Source organism: Papio anubis, chromosome 17 (genome assembly GCF_008728515.1).
Source record: "Papio anubis isolate 15944 chromosome 17, Panubis1.0, whole genome shotgun sequence".
NCBI classification, from domain to species: domain Eukaryota; kingdom Metazoa; phylum Chordata; class Mammalia; order Primates; family Cercopithecidae; genus Papio; species Papio anubis.
Genome location: NC_044992.1, coordinates 20,605,186 through 20,620,270, shown reverse-complemented (window position 1 = coordinate 20,620,270; position 15,085 = coordinate 20,605,186). Strand labels below are relative to the sequence as shown.

The 15,085-nt window shown below is 49.3% G+C and overlaps 1 pseudogene; it reads left to right on the top strand.

Moving 5' to 3' along the window:
- The first annotated feature begins 5,562 nt into the window (after positions 1 to 5,562).
- LOC116270954 lies at positions 5,563 to 12,706 on the top strand (annotated as a pseudogene).
- Positions 12,707 to 15,085: the final 2,379 nt, after the last annotated feature.

Below are 15,085 nucleotides of genomic sequence, written 5' to 3'. Positions count from 1 at the left end.
GCCTGGGATGGGCCCCTCACGGTGTTTCCCAAAATCACATTTCCATTCTTATCAAATTTAGAATGACACTGATTGGTCTAATGCTTTCCTTTCTTAAACTTTGGGCATAGACCTGGTTCAGCAGTTTTCTTTTTTCCAACAATGGGCAGTTGAACCCTCTGATTTTTTCTACATTCTCTCTTCATATGCCCATGTTTCCCACAGTTGAAATAAGCTCCAGGAAACAGAGCATTTCCTTTACCCACTCTCAGTCCTGCCATGGCTTGTGCCAACAGAGTAGCTTTATGTAGATTACCTTCGATATCGTCAAAGGCCTTGATATAAACAACCAAATGTGCTTTCCCTCTAATAGGTCACAGAGCAGTCTGGCACTCGGGATTAGCATTGTCAAAAGCTAATAACTGCAACACTATATCCTGAATAGCTGAATCAGCAATCACCTTTTTAAGATTCCTGTAACTGAGCTATAAAATCTGCATAAGGTTCTTTCAGCCCCTGCTTAACAGCACTAAAAGAAGGATATTGTTCTCCACCTGAAGAGATTTTTTTCCCAAGCTCTAATGCACACTCCTCTAAGCTGATCTATAGCATCATTCTGCATGACCACTTGTGCGTCTAACACAGCCCAGTCACCGACTCCCAAAAATTGGTCTGCAGTTATATTACTTGGAGGTTGAGCTTGTGCATTGTGGACAGCTTGAGTAGAAGCTTCATCTGCCCACCAGGTCTTAAACTGTAAAAATTGAGCAGGAGTCAGACAGGCTTAAGTAAGAATGTCCCAATTAAAAGGGATCATCTGACTGGGGGTAGCAACATTCTTTAACAGATGCATCACAAAAGGAGAACCTGGTCCATACGGATTGATAGCCTGTTTAAACCCTTTGAGTAATTTAAAGGTAAAAGGTTCAAATGTAGCCATAACATTCCCCTGTTGATGTGGGAGGTGTATCCTGACAGGGAACTGCCAAGCCTCTAAATCACCCTCTCTTCTAGCTTGTTGAATTCCTGCCTGAATAGAACTAAGGGTGGTTGCTCGGGGCACTGCTCCAACAGTCACTGGGGTGACTTCTTTTCACCCAGGGTCCTCTGGAAAAGAAAGATCCAGAGGGTAGGGCCATTCTCTGTCTTCAAGATATTGAGAGGGTGCCAAGGGGCAGGGACAAGCTTCCCCTTCTTGGGTCTCTTTAAGCGGTTGACAGATGTGTTCTTTTATCTTTTCCACAACATTATCACACTCCCCCTTTTCTTTGTCTCCTTTCTCCTTATCATCAGTGTGAAAATGTTCCAAGGTGGAACGAATCAAAGCCCACACTGAGCAGGCAGTTATGGGAATATCCTCAGCACCATCCTTATATGCCTTTTTCAGTGTGCTGCCTACGTTTTCCCAGACCTCTACATCCATAGTTCCTGGTTCGGAAACCAGGGGCAGTATTTCTTTCTCTACTGCACTAAAAAGTTGCATAAGTCGGCCAGTGCCAACCTTCACTCCTCCTTTTCTGAGGAGCTGCCAAAGCAGACTCAAATAAGCCTTGTGCCTGCTGGACCCTTGTCCCACTGTTACCCTGATGCTTCCGAGTTCCCCTTCTTACTCATCACGGAGATTGCTTAAGAGCACTTGGGTGTCCTCCAGCATAGTTCCATGTTCTCCAGCTGTCACTCCGGTGGCCCTTCAACCCAGGTTCGAGCCTCACATCTGGAGGCCACTTGCCAAGGCCAGCTCAGTCATGGGGACCCCAACCCAGTGGCACTAGAGGAATAAAAACACAGACAAAGAAATAGAGTGCAAAGTGGGATCGGGGCGGACAGCCTTCAGAGCTGAGAGCCTTTAACAGAGTTTGACCCACCTATTTATTGACAGCCCATGATAAACATTATTTCTGCAGTTTATGAATTAACTAAAAGTATTCTTTACAGAGAACAAAGGGACAGGCTCTGGCTTGTTATCTGCAGCAGGGACATGTCCTTAAGGCACAGATTACTCATGCCATTGTTTGTGGTTTAGGAACACCTTGAGCGGTTTTCCACCCTGGGTGGGCCAGGGGTTCCTTGCCCTCATTCTGGTAAACCAGCAACCTCCAGCGTGAGCATCATAGCCATCACAAGCATGTCACAGCGCTGCAAGATCTTGTTTATGGCCACTTAAGAGTGGCCATAACAGGTTTTCACCATGTTAGCCAGGCTGGTCTTAAACTCCTGACCTCAGGTGATCCACTCACATCAGCCTCCCACAGTGCTGGGATTACAGGCATGAGCCACAGTGCCCGGCCCACCTGAGGCTTCTTTTTTCTTCCCCAGCTGCCTCACCATCCTGGTGGAACTCTCCTGTGAAGACGGCGAAGGCCTGAACTACCTGTGCGGGGCCTAGGGAGAACCAGGCAACCAGCCAGCCCTGGTCCAAGGCATCCTGGAGTGTATGGTGGACAGCCCTGTGCCCTACCAGACAGTGCACCTGGAGGGCCTGGATGAGAGTGGTGAGCCCTGGGCCAGGGAGCCAGTGCTACCTGGCATCCTCCGGCCCCCCTACCTAGCTGAGGGGCTGAGCCTGTGCCTGCCGGTGACAGCCATCCCTGTCTTTCCTGCTGAGAGGCTTGGCAGGCCACCAAGGCTTATGTGAAAGCAGCTGTGGAAACAGTCCCAGCCCCTGGAAACTAAGGCATAGCTCTCTGGCCTTAGTTTCCCCAATGATAACAATACTGCCAGTATATCCCCCTCAATGCAGTGGTCAAAGTCAGAAAGTGGGATCAGCTGGGCATGATGGCACAAGAGTTAGAGACCAGCCTGGGCAGCATAGCAAAACCTCGTGAACACAGGAGTTAGAGACCAGCCTGGGCAACAGGGCAAAGCCCTGTGTCTGCAAAAAACTTTTAAAAAATTAGCCAGTTGCGGTAGCATGTGCTTGTGGTCCCAGCTTCTCAGGACGTTGAGGTAGGAGGATTGCTTGAGCTTGGGAGGTTGAAGCTGCAGTGAGCTGTGATTGCACTACTGCACTCCAGCCTGGGTGACAGAGTGAGACCCTATCACACACGCACACACAAATTGCCTTCCTATTTGTACTAATATATATATACACACACACGCATATATATGTGTGTGTATATATATGTTTTTTGGCGGGAGGGGGAATGGAGTCTTGCTCTGTCGCCCAGGCTGGAGTGCAATGGCTCATGCCATTCTCCTACCTCAGCCACCCAAGTAGCTGGGACTACAGGTGCCCGCCACCATACCTGACTAATTTTGTGTGTGTGTGTGTGTGTGTATTTTAGTAGAGACGGGGTTTCACTGTGTTAGCCAGCATGGTCTCTATCTCCTGACCTCGTGATCTGCCCTCCTCGGTCTCCCAAAGTGCTGGGATTACAGGTGTGAGCCACCGTGCCCGGCCTGTACTACTATATTTTTGACATACGCTCCATATAAATCTTTAAGAGTTTATTTAGTTTTATTGGTACATACTCATTTAATGTTTTCTCAAACAATATAGTAAGTATAGTAAATCATTCCCCCTCCATATCATCTTCAAAGCCAGATGAAAGCACACTCTAACCCACAATGTTACTGTCTATACATGACCATTGACTAGTTCACGGTTACAGCTAGCTAGCTAGGTCTCCCAGAATGGAAGTATATTACCCAGTGATGAATATTAGTCAACTTCGCCAGGAAATAGCAAGAGCTATTAGATATTTTCAGAATTTTATAATGCTGACAAAAAATAAAAATAAAAAACAAAAAAGTAAAACAAGTCCCTATAGCATGGCATTTATTTCTCAGATTTTACTCTTTGTCCTTTTAAATACATGTGCACATATCCTATACAGGAATTAAAAAACAAAACAAGACAAAAACTCCTGTGATAACAAAAAAGTCTCGAGTCCAGTATATTACCTGCAATATGTCTCTATGTCTATAATGAGTGCATCAGGGCCGCAGTCAAAGAGGGGATATCTGCACTGTTGATATATACGGCCATTTTATTATTTACCTCATAAGCTAGAAAGGGAAAAAAATAAAAATATTTTACAAAGCGCTATAAACAGCTAAAAGCAAATTTTCTGCCTATATGCCCTTTGGTTGACAGCAAAACAAAACAAAACAAAAAACAAACAAGATAGCAAGTAAGTGGGAGGCTGAGGCCAGCCGATCATCTGAGGTCAGAGTGCAAGACCAGCCTGGCCAACATGGTGAAACCCCATCTCTACTAAAAATATAATAATAAGCTGGGCATGGTGGCAGGTGCCTGTAATCCCAGCTACTTGGGAGACTGAGACAGGAAAATCGCTTGAACTTGGGAGGTGGAGGTTGCAGTGAGCTGAGATCGTGCCACTGCATCCCAGCTAGGGTGACAGAACAAGATTCCACCTCAAAAAAAAAGAAGGCAAGTAAGAATTTAACATTTCACCCACATAATCCATAAAGACCAAAATAACACCACATGACCTGAGAATGGCTGTCATCAAAATTCAGGTGGCCTGGAGAGGCACACATCTTGAATGGAATGCATAATTTCATTAAACATATCTGTCTTAATATAATCCAGGATCCTATCTAAGAAGTCCACAGTTATTTGCAAAATAGCCATTTAACAGAAATCTCTTACCCTTGCCAAAAGTTGTTCAGTTCTGTCTTGGCTTGATCCATTTAAAAGGGGTATTAGATCAGAACTAAAAAGAAGTTCAGTTAAAGGAAACCCATTACTCAAATAGAGTCCTTTAAAACATACTTAAAATAAGAAGGTAATTAATAGGTGCCATAAAAGGAATTATGGATTATGTTATAGGGTCTGTGAGAAACAACCTTTTAAATTTTCACCCCAAAGGAATTATGTTTCCTTCATCTTCAAAATTAAGTTCTCTCTTCTTTCCTTGACTGTTACCAAGAGGAAATAAAATTGAGTTTTAAATGATCCACAGATTGGCCAGGTGCGGTGGCTCACGCCTGTAATCCCAGCACATTGGGAGGCTGAGGCGGGCAGATCACAAGGTCAGGAGTTCAAGACCAGCATGGCCAATATGGTGAAAGCCCATCTCTACTAAAAACACAAAAATTAGCCAGTCATGGTGGCCCATGCCTGTAGTCCCAGCTACTCGGGAGCCTGAGGCAGAAGCATCGCTTGAACCTCAGGAGGTGGAGGTTGTCACGAGCCGAGATCGCACCACTGCACTCCAGTCTGGGCAACAGAGTGAGACTCCCTCAAAAAAAAAAAAAAAAAAATCCATAGATTGGCTAACAAACTACTGAATACTCAGGAACTGGCTTTAAATCCAACATATACAGCCATGTCCTACATGCTGTGGTACTAATCTTCTACATTTCCACTTATAATATGCAACCATCTTTTTGTTTGGTAAAATTGTATTAAATTGCCTTTTCAAATCTGAATAGTGAGAAATCTATTTTTACAAGTGAAATTTGTGTTTGACAGGTTCTGAACCTGCCTGTCCGGAGCGTTTCTTTTGCCTTTTCTAAAACACCACGAACCTTAATCAGGTGGAATGTATTAGCATATGAGCAGCTCAATACAGACCTGAGATATACTGGACACAGATAAATGCCCAGGCAATGACCATGCTCTCCAATCTTACTGAAGACTTTGTCCTGCCCTGTGACAGTGCCTGGGTGTGGCAAAAAAAAAAAAAGATTAAATAGATGCTCTGTAGACTACTAATATAAATCTTCCCTTCCCAAATATATGAGAAAGAGCGATAGGCCAATAGAATTGAAGCTCTGTGAGGGGAGAAAAAACAGCCTCTGTCTTATTCACACATATATGCTTAGCACCTAGTACAGAGCCCAGCACATAGTAGATGCTCATTAAATATTGGTCAAATGAATGAATGAAGGCGAGAGCAATCTCTACTACTGGTTATTCCATACTCATTATATTCATATGTTTATCAGGATAGTATCAAAGTAAACAGAAATGGAAAAAAACTAACTCTTCACAATACTAGCATTTAGTTAAATTTGATTCATCTTATAGATGGGTAATGATTCACAGACCTTGAGGTTCTGAAACTACAGAGTTAAGAGAAAACTTTCTGGAATAAATAATATTCTAGTTATTGCTTAGTTGACTCATAGTGACATTCTTCCAACCTAGGCATCAAACAAGATGCTTTAGAATACACATCCAGTCCTGATCCTCATGGCCTTAGGTTTCTTATTTAAAAAGAGGGTTAGGCTGAAGTAATTCTACAAAGCCAGTTGCAGGTCTTGCTCTGTCAGCTAGACTGAGTGCAGTGGCATGATCTCGTTTCACTAAAACCTCTGACCCTCCTGTGACCTGCTGATTTCTTAGGAAATGTTTTTCCTTAAAGGAGTAACAGAAGTATTAGTTCATGAAGCACAAAGAACATAGGAAATGCATAGAAAGAACATTCCTCATTCTGTTTACTTGCTAAATAAAGGCCAGCCCAAAGCAGTGCAATCTATGTAATTTATTTGACATGCTAGTAATTTTTGTTGTTGTTGTTGTTGAGACAGAACCTTTCTCTGTCACCCAGGCTGGAGTGCATTGGCACGATCTCAGCTCACTGAAACCTCAACCTTCTAGGTTTAAGGGATTCTTGTGACTCAGCCTCTCAGGTAGCTGGGATTACAGGTGTGTGCCAGCATGTCCAGTAATTTTTAAATTATTAGTAGAGACAGCGTTTTTCTTGTCTTTTTCTTTATCTTTTGATAAGTACAGATGTTACCACAGGATATTCCCCCTACTACTAGTTAACTGCTTTCTTTCTTTCTCTTTCTTTTTTTTTTTTTTTTTTTGAGACAGGTCTTGCTCTGTCACCCAGACTGAGTGCAGTGGCATGATCTTGGTTCACTAAAAACTCTGACCCTCCTGCCTCAGGAGGTCCTGCCTCAGCCTCCTGAGTAGCTGGGACCACAGACCTGTGCCACCAATACAAATTTTTTGTATTTTTAGTGGAGACAGGGTTTTTGGCCCAGGCTGGTCTCAAACCCCTGAGCTCAGGCAATTCAAACTCCAACTCCCAAAGTGCTAGGATTACAGGCATGAGTGTCTATGTCTGGCTATAGCTAACTTATTTCTGAAGAGTTCGTTTGAATACCCATTGAAGTAAGGGGAAATAAATGAAAACATTTTAGTTGTTGCTTTTTTTTATGGTTTTCAGATATCTAGTGGTCCATAGATGGATGGGGTTAAAACCTCACACTAATGAGTAATGAGGACTTTTCTGTGATTATTCCATTTTGGCAGAGTATTGAATAAACTACAGCAGAAGGGGATCTAAGAAACTGGTGAGAAAGATGAATACGGCAGAGAATATCCTCACTTAGCACCTCTCCAAATTGTCCACCCATATACCCAGGTGGAGGACAAGTGAATTCAATTTCCAGAAGACATGAGAGTGTCCACTACAAGCACTAACTTTCTTTTGAAGTCATATATTTAATCTTAAAAACCCAAGCCGGGTGTAGTGGCTCATGGGTGGACTGGGCCAGGACCTGACTTAGGAGGTCTCAGGGAAGCATCAAGCCCTGGGCAAGCCCCTCTCTCCAGAAACCACCTCCCCACTGAAATGAGTGCCCGCCATGAGGAGCTGCAAGACCTTGTCTGACCCAGTGTCCTGGAGGGGTCAGGTGACCCTCATGGGGAAGGTCACTGACTCTGAGGACTGAAGCCCCAATGGGCGCAGCTCGAGCCACCAGCCGCGGCCTGGAAGGGCCAGGTTCTCCCGTGCCTGCTGTCCCCACAGATCTCTCTTGGGCTCACCCTGCACCTGTGGGACATGTATTTGCTGGAAGGGGAACAGGTGTTGATGGCAATAACAAGCATTGCCTTTAAGGTTCAGAGGAGTAAGTCCACATGTGGCCAGTGGGGCCTGGGGAGCACTAGGGTCAGACCCTGACTGTCCCGAGGGCAGCTTCCTCACACTGTCCTCATGATCCTCTGTTCTGGCCCAGAGGGAGGTCTGTCCGGGAGGGCTGGAGCAGTGCACAATGACACCAAGCCCATTCCCTACATGATGCAGATGAAAGTCGGGAGTGTAGTGAGCACTTTTTTGCCCTGGCTACCCCCCTAGCCACAGCCTTCTGTATATATCTGGACCCCTGGAGTGGCCACGAAAGGATCCGGCATTGCCCAGTGGGAGACCGAAGTGGCCATGGGTTGTGGGCTCTGACCTCTCCCAGGGAACTCTTCTGGCCTGATGCCCACCTTGTCTCTAGAGCGCCTCATGAAGACGTCCAGGTCTGGCCTGTGGGCAGGTTTTCAGGACCAGTTATTTCATACCTGGGCCCTGGACGATGATCCTGTTCTGAAACACCTTCGGACTTCTATGAAGAAACTAACAAGGAAGCATGGGGACCTGCCACCCCCAGGTGGACTCCAGTACCAGGTCCCCACCAGAGTTACCCTCTGGGGCAGTCAATAGTGAAGGAGTGCCCAGGACCCCCAACCCTACTACCTGGACCTTCCTCTTCACCTTTTCTTCCTCCTCTTCCTCCCGGACTCTAAGAATGTACAGTAGACCCACCAGTCCTCAGGGCAGGCGCTCAGTGTACTGGACATGCTGTGCACGCAGGAGGGGCATGTGGGCAAGACCCTCCAACAAGCCCCCCCCACTGTCCACGGTGGCCCTCTCTTCCCCTCACAGGGCCCTCAAAGGCACTGGAGGAGCCAGACCCATTTGTGGGAGCCCCCACCCCTCCCTGTGAGCACTGACAGCCTCAGAGAGCAGCAGAGGCCCCTCATTCCTGCAGACCCCTCCAAGGGTGCCAGGACAACAAGGCTTGAGCCAGGGAGACGAGGGAATCAGTGTCTCTGACCCCCAGAGCATTCAGGGAGAGGGCACAGGCAGGACCGCGGGCCCAGAGCCAGAGCCAAGAGTTCAGCCAGGTGTGGGAACAGCCAGTCCTGGCATGGACTGAGCAGCCCAGGAGGGCTGAGGGTGACCCACGTCCGGGCCCAATCACCCACTGTGGAGACAGGTCCCCATGTAAAGTGGCAAGGGAGCTGGGTGACAGCCAAGGCCCGTCCCACCTGAGTTCTGACTGGGGGCTGTATCCCAGGCCCAACAGCCCTGGATGAGGGTGTGTGGCAGGAAACCCCTAGCCTGTCTGAACCCTGGGGGGCAGTCCCAGGAGCCACCTGCCATGCCCCAACATCTTCCCCACCGCAGGTGGCACATACCCCTCCCTCTGGGATCAGCAAACTACAGGTGTGTCCTCAGTGTCAGACCCCGGGGGCCACACGGAGACCCTGAGGACTCCAGAGACCCAGGCAGGTGACCTCAGGCCTCAATATCCATCAGCTGCTCTAGTGAATTTTGTGGAAGCTCAGTGAACACCTGCTCTGCAGGGTGCATGTGAAAGGGGCAAGAATGAGTAAGCTGCAGATAAAGAAGACAGGACACAGGGGGTCTGTCTAAGCTCTAGCCCCTGCCTTTAGCACTGATGAAGCAAATCCAATTCTTAGGGAATGGTGGCCACATGCTGGGCCAGCCCCAGGCTGTAAATCTGACAGTGAGTGACACAGAGCCAGGCCTTGCCCTCAAGGAGCTCTCCAGCGTACACCTCCCTCTACCCCCCTAGCACCCTGCAAACCAGGCATCAAAGTCATTATCAATGCACAGAGGAGGAACCTGACTGTTAGACAGGTTCATGGGTTTTCCAGGGTCGCACGGCTTCTGGGAGACGGATGTGACCCTGAGGACACGGCACAGGCCAGTGTAATGCCACGAAGGGATGAGCTGTGATCTATGCCACGTAGAGGCCTAGGCCAAGATGGGACTGACTGATGACCAGGTCAGTCCGGTCACTGAAAACACTCTTGGGTGCTCCCCTGCCAGCCCCCAGGAGTCCGGAACTGCCAGGAGGGTGGTGGCAGGTCCCCCATCCTCAGTTGGGTGGGCCTGGATAGAACAGCAAGGCGAGGGCACATTTCCCCGGCCATTCCCTCCAGGCGCAGCTGTGACCTGCTCATTCCAATTTTGTGGAAATATTTCCACACACACAGAATTGCAAATAGCAGTGGACGTGATGAGAGGAGTTTAGACATAGGATAGGCAGTGTTTTAGAGGCAGAGCATCCAGGGCTTCCTGATGGGTTAGTTTCAGGGCTTGAGCAGGGAAGGAGAATTGAGGATGATGTGTGTTCAAATCTGTTCAGTCACCTCCTCCATGCCACACCTGTGCCAGGCACTGGAAGAGACAGATGAGCACAGGAGCCCTGGCCTGAGAGAGGTGTGGGAGGAAGGCCAGAGCATCTACTGGGAGCTGAGGGCTGATGTCCACCTGGGTACCGTCCAGGTTCTCTGCATGGACAAGTACAGGCTGGAGGAGCTGCCTGGACGAGGCATAGCTGTTGTTGGTGGTGACCAGCACATCTGGGAATGGAGACTGCGCCAGCAATGAAGAGGTGGGTGGCCTGAGGTTTGATTGGTCTAGGGGATGGTAGGGTGTGGGAGGACCAAGGAAAGGGTCTGGGGAATGCAGCACATCCTACAGAGGGCATTTGGGAGTCAGTGCTCAGGCCATCTGGGTCACTCAGGTCATTTGCTGGCCTCCATCATAATTATTGCCATATGGGAGGGCCACCTTTCCTATGATATATTTAATATATTTCTGTGAATGACCTACCTGTTTGTATTTACAAATTCACATTTAAAGGAAACTTGTATCACTCTCACAAATAGAAAGCAGCAAAACACAAATTCAATAAAAACAAAACGAAGTTAATGAATTTTAGCTAGATACTATTCCCTGACCAAGGCCTGCTCTTTCTTTGTTTTTTAAAAAGAGTGACAGGCAATGAGAGAGGTATTAAAGGTCTATTAGCACCAATTCGAGACTGTCTCTCCAGTGCTCAGAAGAATGAAAATGTAATTGAAGGGGAAGAACTAAAAAATAAATTATGAAAAGGGAGTAAATACTCACCATGGGATTTGACGCTAGTTCTGCTGGGTCACACACCTCCTGGGATCGTCTTGGGTTCCTGGAGAGCCAGCCTGATTTCAGAGACTATAGGACCACTTGCTGTTGCTTCTACCAGGTTCCAAACCAGAAGAGAATCACGGCCCATTAGGAGGCCCTCTGGAGATGCCCTGCTATAAGGCAGGCCCCCTCTGCCAGGGCTGGATGGGAGGAGGCCAGGCTGTTCTGGGTCTCCCACCAAGGGGCAGGGCCCACACGAGTTGCTACAGTTTAGCTGGAGTGAGAGACAGGCTAAACTTGTCACCTGACAACCAGGTCCTTGGCCAGGTGGCCCCACACGTAAACCAACTTCCACTGTGGGCTGTGAACCTTCTCCTGCCTGCTGTGGCCAGGTTTCCCAAGGAAAGGAAAAAACAGTGTTTTTATTCATCCTGGCCTGAGAACTCTGTCATTTCCTCTGTTTCTAGAAACTGAAGAAATCCCTCTTCATGCTGAAAGAGCTCACCAACAAATTCAGGTAAAGCTTTTTCCCTCCTCCTCCTATACCTTCTAACCCTGCCCTGAGGACCCAAAATCTGGCTCAGGGGAAGGAACTGGGTGTAGACACGGGGTCTTCTCAGAGCTGACCAGGCACAGAGGGACCCTGGCTCAGAGGTTTGCCCTCGGAATGTGTCACGGGTCAAGCCACGGAAACCCAGTCCCTCTCACAGGTCTTCAGGCCAAGCATGGGGTGGTCATAGGAGTTGGTGACAAGGCTGGGGGGTTGGGAGGACTGGAAGGGGCTGCAACTCCATGCTCCAGCTGGAGGGGGAGAGTCTGGGGCTGGCCCTCCAGGCTGTTGGTGCTGGGTGCTGGGTGCCAGGTGCTGCTTGCATGGGACATGAATCTGTGTGCATCCTCGGGCAGGTATGCCGTGTTTGTCCTCAGCTCCAGCATGTACCCTCAGTTCTGCGCCTTTGCTTATGACTTCAACCAGAAGCTGTCCCACCTGGGGGCCTCTCAGCTCACCCTGACGTGGGAAGAGGATGAGCTCAGTGGGCAGGAGGATGCCTTCCTCAGCAGGGCCGTGCAAACCTTCAAGGTCGGTTCCCAGCCAGAGCTGCTCCACAGCAGGGACATGACAGGGAGCATTCATGCCTAGGACATCTGTGCTGAACATCCCAGGTGCCATGACCTCTGCCCGTGGTCCTGTAGATGTGGTCCCAGACATGGGCCAGGGCCACGGGCCTGAGGGCGCAGGTCACTGCTGCTCTCCCTCAGCCCCCCAGAAGAGCTCCAACCTGTGCACACCACTCTGGAAGAGGAGGCACAGATCCCCCCCTGCCCTTAGGGAGCTTCTAGTTTAACATCTTTCCCCCACTGACTACCTAGATCGCCTCTTAACTACTGTGTCTGTTCAGCCATAGAGAGCCTGGGCACAGGCACCACACAGTGGCGGATCCACTTTGGATCCACTCAGTATCTCCACAGCTCTTTATTGCAATGGTTGGCTCCAGTAATTTAGGTAACTCGTCACTCATGCAGTGCATCACTCAGCAATTTAGGTAACTCGTCACTCATGCAGTGCATCACTCAGCAGTGGTGCTTAGGAGCAACAGTGTGCGTCGGGTCAGGCTTGGTTCCAAAGCCCGGGCCTCCTCCATGTGGTTTCACAACACGAAAAGGGGACAATCAGACCTCTCCCCGTGTGGGCATGAGGATACAACAAGATGATGTCAACACTGACATTCATAATGGCGGGGCACAGTGGCGCCTGCCTGTAATCCCAGCCCTTTGGGAGGCTGAGGTGGGCAGATCACTTGAGTCCCAGAATTTGAAACCAGCCTGGGCAACATGGCAAAACCAGTGTCTACTGAAAATACAGAAAGTTGACTGGGCTTGGTGGTGCACACCTGTAGTCTCAGCTACTCAGGAGGCTGAGGTGGAAGGATTGCGTGAACGCGGGGAGGCTGAGGCTTCAGTGAGCTATGATGGCACCACTGTACTCCAGCCTGGGTGACACAGTGAGACCCTGTCTCAAAACAAAAACAAAGCAATATTTATAATAGTAGCAACAGCTACTATGTGCCAAGCCCAGGCACCTCTTTGAATCCTTGCTGTCACCCTATCAGGTAAGTGTGCTTAGAACTCACATGAAGCCCACGGCTCAGTGTTTGGTCCATGGTAAGGGCCTAAAAAGTGGTAGCCCCGGTGGTGCGGATGCTGCTGCTGCTGACCGTTAACCCCAGTCTGCTCCACCTTCTTCCAGGCAGCCTGTGAGACGTTTGATGTCCGAGGCAAACAGCACATTCAGATCCCCAAGCTCTACACCTCCAGTGTGACCTGGTACCCACACCACTACAGGCTCGTGCAGGACTCACAGCCTTTGGACCTCAGCAAAGGTACCTGCTTCTCTGCACACACAGGGCTTGTTTGTGTTGGGGTCTGAGCCCTGAGCCCACGGTCAAGGAGACCCCCGGGTCTCCTTCTGAACAGAGACAGCTGGCCTGGGCGCCTCCCTCTCACTGCATGCAAGAGCCTGTTAGGGTGCAAGACTCAAGGCGCTGAGGGAGGCTGTTTCAGGAGGGAGCCCCAGGAGGGTGGTGGAGAGAGAAGGGGACAGCATCTGCCGAGGGCCTACTGTGTGCCGGGCACTGTGCGGGGCTCCTGGCCCACATGGGCTAAGTGAGCCTGGACACTCCTCCTGGGAGAAAGGCACAGAAGGAGAAATTGCAGTTCAGGGAGGTGAAGCACGTTGCTAGCCTGTGGCCGTGTTGGGGTCTGAGCCCCCGCCTTCCAGCCGCAAAGGCAGCCAAGGGTCGTGAAGAAGGCGTCGCAGAGGTGATTCCAGGCTGTAGTGGTGAACTCTCCGCTCTGCACCCCGGGGTGCTGTGCCCTGTGCCCTGACTAAGATAGTCCTGAAGATTTCTACATATTTAAGATTTCCCCAATGTCAGCGATGCTCTCCTGTGGGTCCCAAGCCATGGAGATGTCTGGGGCTTTTCATTTTAGGTAACTAAATTGAATTTCCCAACACCTGGAAGCAACACAGCTGCCCTGTATGAGACCAAGGATCTTTATTTGTGATTCAGAAACAGTGGAATAAAAGGAAAGTAAAGAAAACCCCAACGGTCACCTCAGCAGCATGCCCCAAGGGTACTGTCCAGGTGTCACTGACTCAGACATGTGGGGGCTTCCGCCACCCACGCTCCAGAGCCACTTTGCCGTTTCACTGTCTCTGTGTCCTTCGCAGCCCTCAGCAGCATGCACGCCAAGAATGTGTTCACCATGAGGCTCAAATCTCTGCAGAACCTACAGAGTCCGACATCCAGGTAAGGGAAAGTGCAGGGCTTCTCGGGTGATGCTCTGTCCATTTTATTTTAATGAATGAAAGGCCAGAAGAAATCAGTCGTTGAAGGAAGAGGGGAGGAGCATCTGCTGGCATTAGCAGCCGCACTGTCAGTAGGACCGGCCCACCTGGTAACCCGCGGCCACCTGTACTTTTACATCTACTCTTGGTTAACCACGGGCCACTTTTCCAGCTTGGACACTAAGCATCTGCTCCACTTCCTCTCCTTCCTCATTGAACTCTTTCACTAAAAGGAGAGTGCAAGACAGACTTAAACTGTTTGACTCATTCTGAAGAACTTTCAGGAAAAGTGTTGGCAGGGAAGGACATTTCCCAGCTCTGGGAAACGAGCCTTGTGGATTATCTGCAGGTTTCATTGATCTGTGCGGTCCTCCCCGCGTGCATTAGGAAAACTGCCCTTGGTTCTAATAAGAACAGGCTTTGTCCTAGTGACAAGGAAAGGTTTCTTCTGATGTCCATGTATCTCCAAGGGGGATACTTTCTCCAGGCAGAGGCTGTGGCCAAGCACTGGGGGGACTCAGAGGGCTACTGGGAAGGGGTGGGCTCCCTCCTCCCCAGAGGGAAGCTCCCAGGGCCCTCTCAAGCACCCCTGCCTGTGGGAATGCCTCATCCCAAGCTCAGGGTGGTGGCTCAGGCTTGTGGAACCAGCCAGGAAAATGAAAGGAGGGCACATTTCCTGGGGAATCTCACCTGCCCATCAGGAGCCCTGGAAGAAATTCTGCAACATCACCTGAGGCTTCTTTTTTTATTTTTATTTTTTGAGATGGAGTCTCACTCAGTCACCCAGGCTGGAGTGCAGTGGCGTGATCTTGGCTCACTGCAACCTCTGCCTCCTGGGCTCAAGCCA